Source organism: Hyperoodon ampullatus (assembly GCF_949752795.1).
Source record: "Hyperoodon ampullatus genome assembly, chromosome: 2".
Classification (NCBI taxonomy): Eukaryota; Metazoa; Chordata; class Mammalia; order Artiodactyla; family Ziphiidae; genus Hyperoodon; species Hyperoodon ampullatus.
The window spans coordinates 190,033,486-190,039,387 of NC_136915.1; positions in this window are offsets into that span (position 1 = coordinate 190,033,486).

A 5,902-nucleotide genomic window follows, 5' to 3' on the forward strand; every position below is an offset into this window, starting at 1 on the left:
TGGGCATGATTTAGTTATTTACAAAGTTATTCTTTTACTCATGGAACTAACATATTAATAGCTATTGCTTCAGTTTTCTTTTTGAACAAGAAAACTTGGAATTGAAAAGAAGCAAAAACTAAAAGCATTTGATCTAAATGAAAAGTCATGCTTCCCAGAGTGATCCATAAACTCATCTGTGCCACTGAATGTGTTAAATCGTTAACACCGGGCACAGCTTTACGTAATAGTTACTGTCTTTTGAAGCTGATGTTGTTTCTTCTGCAGAATTATGTCTTCCGATTTTCCCATGGTTGATGATAATATCACTGTAGATCCTTGTGGTGGGTGGTAAATGCTGATATTTTGTGAAAGTTATACTTTATCATTTAATCTCCTTGTCAAATGCAAATTTGAGTAAATTTTGATTAATAATGTGCTTTTTAAAAATGATTGATGCTGAAAAGATTTATTGAAAAAAGGTACAAACCAAAAAATTAAAGTCACAGATTTACACCATACAGTAAGTGATAAAATCACGTAGCAAGAGCATTCAGATTGCATTTTCTTTTTTTCTTAAACATCTTTATTGGAGTATAACTGCTTTACAATGGTGTGTTAGTTTCTGCTGTATAACAAAGTGAATCAGCTATACGCATACATATATCCCCATATCTCTTCCCTCTTGCATCTCCCTCCCACCCTCCCTATCCCACCCCAGAATGCGTTTTCTGCACTCTGTAGTAGGACTGCTTAGCCTCTCTTTCTCACACACTTTCTCTGCGTTTCTGGCCTGCGATATTTTCCCACTGACCTCATCAGTGGACAGCAGCCTGGTTTCCTGCCTCCTGTACACATGGACTATGGTGTGAAGCACCTCTCACCAGGTGCAGGCGGCTGACAGGGGCAGCAGCACCAAACCCTCTCCCTTCAACCACCATGACCAGAGGAAGGTAGCTGAGTTCCTAGCCTCTCCTGTCTGATCACATTTTGTTTAATTAGCAAGTGCCCTACATGCAGTTCTGGAATTGGAAAGGTTATGATGCATCTGAAAAGGGCCAAGAAGAGAGATGGGTTACCTGTTTCTTTCAGATTTTATAAAACTGTATTGAAGTGCAAGCACCATTCACAATATGTGCATCTTACACCCTATCAGATGAGATCGTGGCAGAAGCTGTGTGTACAAAGCAGAATTGTACCAAACTGGAAGTAATACTATTTCACTTGAAAATCCTAAAGGAATGCTAAGTGTCCAGTACACAGGACAACAGGTGTCAACTGTGTCTGTCTGGGTAACTGGGATGATTATCCTTAGTATAATGTCCTGTAGGAAAGAATTTTAGAATCTTGAGCCTAACAGGTCACTTATTTTCATAAAAGTGTACTTTGGGCTTCACTTCTGCATGTTATCTCCTGTGATATTTAATTTTTCCTACATTAATTTTACCTAAAAAAATTCCCTAAAGTAATTTTTTCCTCCCTCAGAATATATTTGGCTTGAAGAGGGCTAAAGAAAACAGCTCTCATCTGGAGAACACTGCATACTTAGTCCCTAGAGAAATGGAGAAGATCTTTTCTTGAGCTAGTGGCTCTTAAACCCTAGTTTGTATAAAACTCACCTAGTGTGCTTATTAAAACTGTAAATTCCTGGGCTTCTCTGGTGATAGAAATTAAAAGTTCAATTACATTTGGGACATTTTAAAGGCTATTGACTTGCTGACTACTTATCCCCTTTTTACTTTCAAAATGTGTTTCTTTTCCTTTCCTCCATGTAACAAATACTTAGTGAGTTTTTATTTTGTATCAAGCTGTATCTGGGCATTCCTGATAAATAAGTAAGTCCCTAGCTCAAAAAGGCAGGGGTCTCAGATTAAAAATAGGCAATGGTGAATGTTAAGTGTATCACCAAGAAGAAATCTAGATATTATAAAGGCACAATTGTAGGAAAACTTAGCCTACCTTGAATTGTCTTGTAACCTGGAGGAAGTGATGTATTTTTTTAATTTTAAAATTTGTTTCAAGCACCTGCATGTGATTAAGGCAAGGACTTGAGGAGACTGTCATGGAAATAATAATAGGCAGAGAGAATAGTTTAGATGTGTTAAAATGTCTAGGGCTAACCTTTTTGATCTTTAAGTGTATATTTCAAAATATCAGGAATTTATTTTTTTCAGAGCTCACTTTTTCCTAACAATATGTTGATTTTCTTAAAATGATTTTTTTTATTCTTTAGAAGATTTAATTACACCTTTCATAGCAATTACACACTGACAGCAAACCTAGCTAGTAACATGATTCAGTAAACTTGAAAAATAAACTTTTCAAGTAACTGAGGATACTCTATTGATAAAAAGTTGATGAAAATAAATGATTTTTTTTTCATCAGTGAAGATTTGACTAAAATGGATGTCAGTTTACTTCCAGTAAAATGTAATGGAAATGTACCTATGCCATTATTTAATATGCGCTGTAAATCTATACAGTGATCCACCTTAGTACCACTTCTAGCTGCATTTATTTTTTGAAAAATGAAAACCCCTTTTTGTTGCAATTCTCTTTTCCATAGAAGTTAGTCTGATGACACAGCTCATCACCATGAGTTAGTTAACTGTACGCTGCTAATGAAGCAAAGACCAGTGTTAGGCAGTTTACTTGTGACTGCAGTTTACTTGTGACTGCTAACCTAGACAGTGGCCTGGCACTCATCACAGGAGTAGCATCTGTTTGAAAGTGTGGAGGGAGCAGTTCAAATTCATGCTCACTCCTGAAAATAGCCTGAGTTTTATGTCTTTCTGTTGATAAGTCAGCATTTTTTTTATCACTGGTAGAATAAAGGGAGAATAATTTCATTCTAGGGATTTGATTTGTATTTTGAATTCTTACTCTCTTAAAAAATATGAGTGGGACTTGAGAATTATTTAGACACCAGGTTGAAAGCTGCGAGGAAAAGAGATGAGAGGAGGAAATGCCAACAGTTGAAAGATCTCAACCCAATGGTCTACTGGACGCAGCAAGGGTTTGCTGATATATTAACCAAATACCCACATTCGGTGGCCCAGCCGAGCCTGATTGGGAGGTCAGTTTTGGAAGAGTGATAAAGCATCCTCTCTACATGTGACTCCCTGTGCCAGCTGGTGTACTTGGTAGAGGCGGATCTACATGGGAGGTGGGGAACTGTCCGTGGTTGGGGAGGTCTTGAGTGGCGAGAATGGAAGTGACACAAAGGGTAAGTAGGAATTGCATTCTTCCCGTCAGGGCACCAACTCAGGCCCTTTGGGAGACAGTCGGCCCTGGTCTCATGTCCGCCAGTGCAGCTGGCCACAGGGGAAGCACACTTAGCAGTGCACAGCTTTCCTTTTGCACCAGAGGTGTGACACGATGTTATCCCCCCTTGGTTCCTTCTCGTCATCCCATGACACTTCCTTCACTAGGACGACTTGACAGTAAGCGCTTCACTGTGTCAGAGAAAGAGTTCTACTCTGGAAAGCAGAGAGAAGGCTCCATGGCCTCCAGTCTAGATTCTAGGGACACTTATAGCCAAGGACAGAAAATGACCCAGAGGGGCTTCCCTGGTGGTGCAGTGGTTAAGAATCCACCTGCCAGTGCAGGAGACATGGGTTCGAGCCCTGGTCTGGGAAGATCCCACATGCCACGGAGCAACTAAGCCCGTGCGCCACAACTACTGAGCCTGTGCTCTAGAGCCCGTGCTCCACAACTGCTGAGCCCACGTGCCACAACTACTGAAGCCCGTGCGCCTAGAGTCTGTGCTCTGCAAGAAGAGAAGCCACCGCAGTGAGAGGCCCCCACAATGAGAAGCCCGCGCGCAGCAACGAAGACCCAACATGGCCAAAAAAAAACCAAGAGCAAGGACTTCATGCCTCTGAGACCAAGTAAAGATTTTCCTGTTTGGGGTCTGGAGAAGTGAATAGGAGGTGATGTGAGGAGACCTTAAACTCTGGCAGTTCTCTGGAAAGGGTCTTGATGATTATTCTGTGGCTTGGTAAGAGGAGATGATGGAAGCCTGGAAGAGCACTGGGGACTTAGGCTCCTGTTCCCCCAGGGAGAGCTCAAGGAGGTATAAAGAACCAAGGCCATTTGCCCAGCATGAGTTGGGGACAGAAGAAGGACCCCCCGTGACTGAGCTTGGCGTGGAGGGAGCAGTGAGAGTCCCCACACAGACTGAGAGGGCTCTTGGGAGCAGACACCAAAGACAAAGCCAGAACAGGAATGTCTCTGGGAACGTAGCAAGGACAGATGACGCTCAAGGACAGAATTCCCACGCCCCTCACCAGGGACTTGGAATTAGATGGAACTTCAGGGAAACCTTTGTACTTGTGGGAAAGCCATGAATTGACAGAGATTAAATAAGGGGCTCAGTGTAGAAATACAAGTGAGCCATTGGTCACCTGAGATTGTGGGTTGTTTGCTTCTGCTACAGATATTTAATTTCTTGATAGCAGAAACCCTTTCCCGTCTTCTGCCACACAGTACGTTTGTGCCTGCTAAGTGCTGAGGAAATTAGAGTTAGCTTTTGCCCTCCAGGAAACTCCCTGTTTGACAGCACAATGTATGAGACATACACATGGGCAAGTGATTGCAATATGGTGTGATAAGCGCCACAGTAGAAATGTGCTCAAGGAGTAGTGGTGGCACAAAAGAGGTGGTGATTTACTCTCTGAGTGGAAGAGAAGGCAGGGAGTACTTCAGAGGGGACAGCCTTTAAGCATCTTCTAAGGGTGAACAGGAGCTTGTCAAATAGTCCAGCAGGGAAAAGGTTTTTCAGGAACGGGAAACTTTGATAAAGGCACATGGTCAGAATAGAGCTGGTTTTTGTTTGTTTGTTTTTGTTTTGTAAAGAGAACGGAAGCAAAATTTACTTTTTTTTTTCCTTTGCGGTACGCGGGCCTCTCACTGTTGTGGCCTCTCCCGCTGCGGAGCACAGGCTCCGGACGCGCAGGCTCAGCGGCCATGGCTCACGGGCCCAGCCACTCCGCGGCACGTGGGATGTGGGATCTTCCCGGACCGGGGCACGAGCCCGTGTCCCCTGCATCGGCAGGCGGACTCTGAGCCACTGTGCCACCAGGGAAGCCCCCCAAATTACTATTTTTTTGAGCATAGATTACAGTACTTCCTATTTGACCTGAAAGTGTGGGATAGGGGTGCAACTCAAAATAATGTTTGAAAAACTCTTCAGAAACCACACAAATATAAGGTTGTGGTATTACTATTTAATAAAACACTTCCTAAATAAAGATTAGTAATCTGACTTGTCCTTTACATCTTTGTGCTTTGTTATTCCCCCTCCCCCGACTTACATCTTTATTTAAAACAAAAAAAAAAGCTCCTTTGGAGTCTTAAATTTTCCTACTTGTTCTGCCCCTGAAATGAAAATTTCTTGTCATTGGCAAAATTTTTAAGTTTCCAAGGTTGATATAAAGGAAAACAATCTTTGATTTCTGTGCTAATAGCCGATATGCATAAAATCATTTTCCTAGAGCTTTTAAAATGGGTTCTGGAGAATTTCAAATTGCATACAGTTAATTATATTGTTTGCCCGTTTTAACACGGGAAAACCAGAAGCAGTCAGGACATTAACTTTGAACATTGGAATAAACCTGTAATGGCAAAGTCAATAGCAGTACTTGACCAAACAGAGGACCGAAGAGGATGCCCGTTAATATCACTTGTAGAAGAATGAGTATTAATGCATCATTTTAAAAGAGGAATTTAGTCTATGTTTCAAAACTAACTTAAAACAGTTAAAAGACTTACTGCTTTCTTTGGCATGTCATCTTATCGACATTTGGTTTCTAGAAGACTTACAACTGATTGCCTACTTGCTATCATACCACATAAGTTTTTGTTTCTGCTTGATCACATTTGTCTAAATTGATAAAACAAAAAAATTAACATAGGAGAGGGA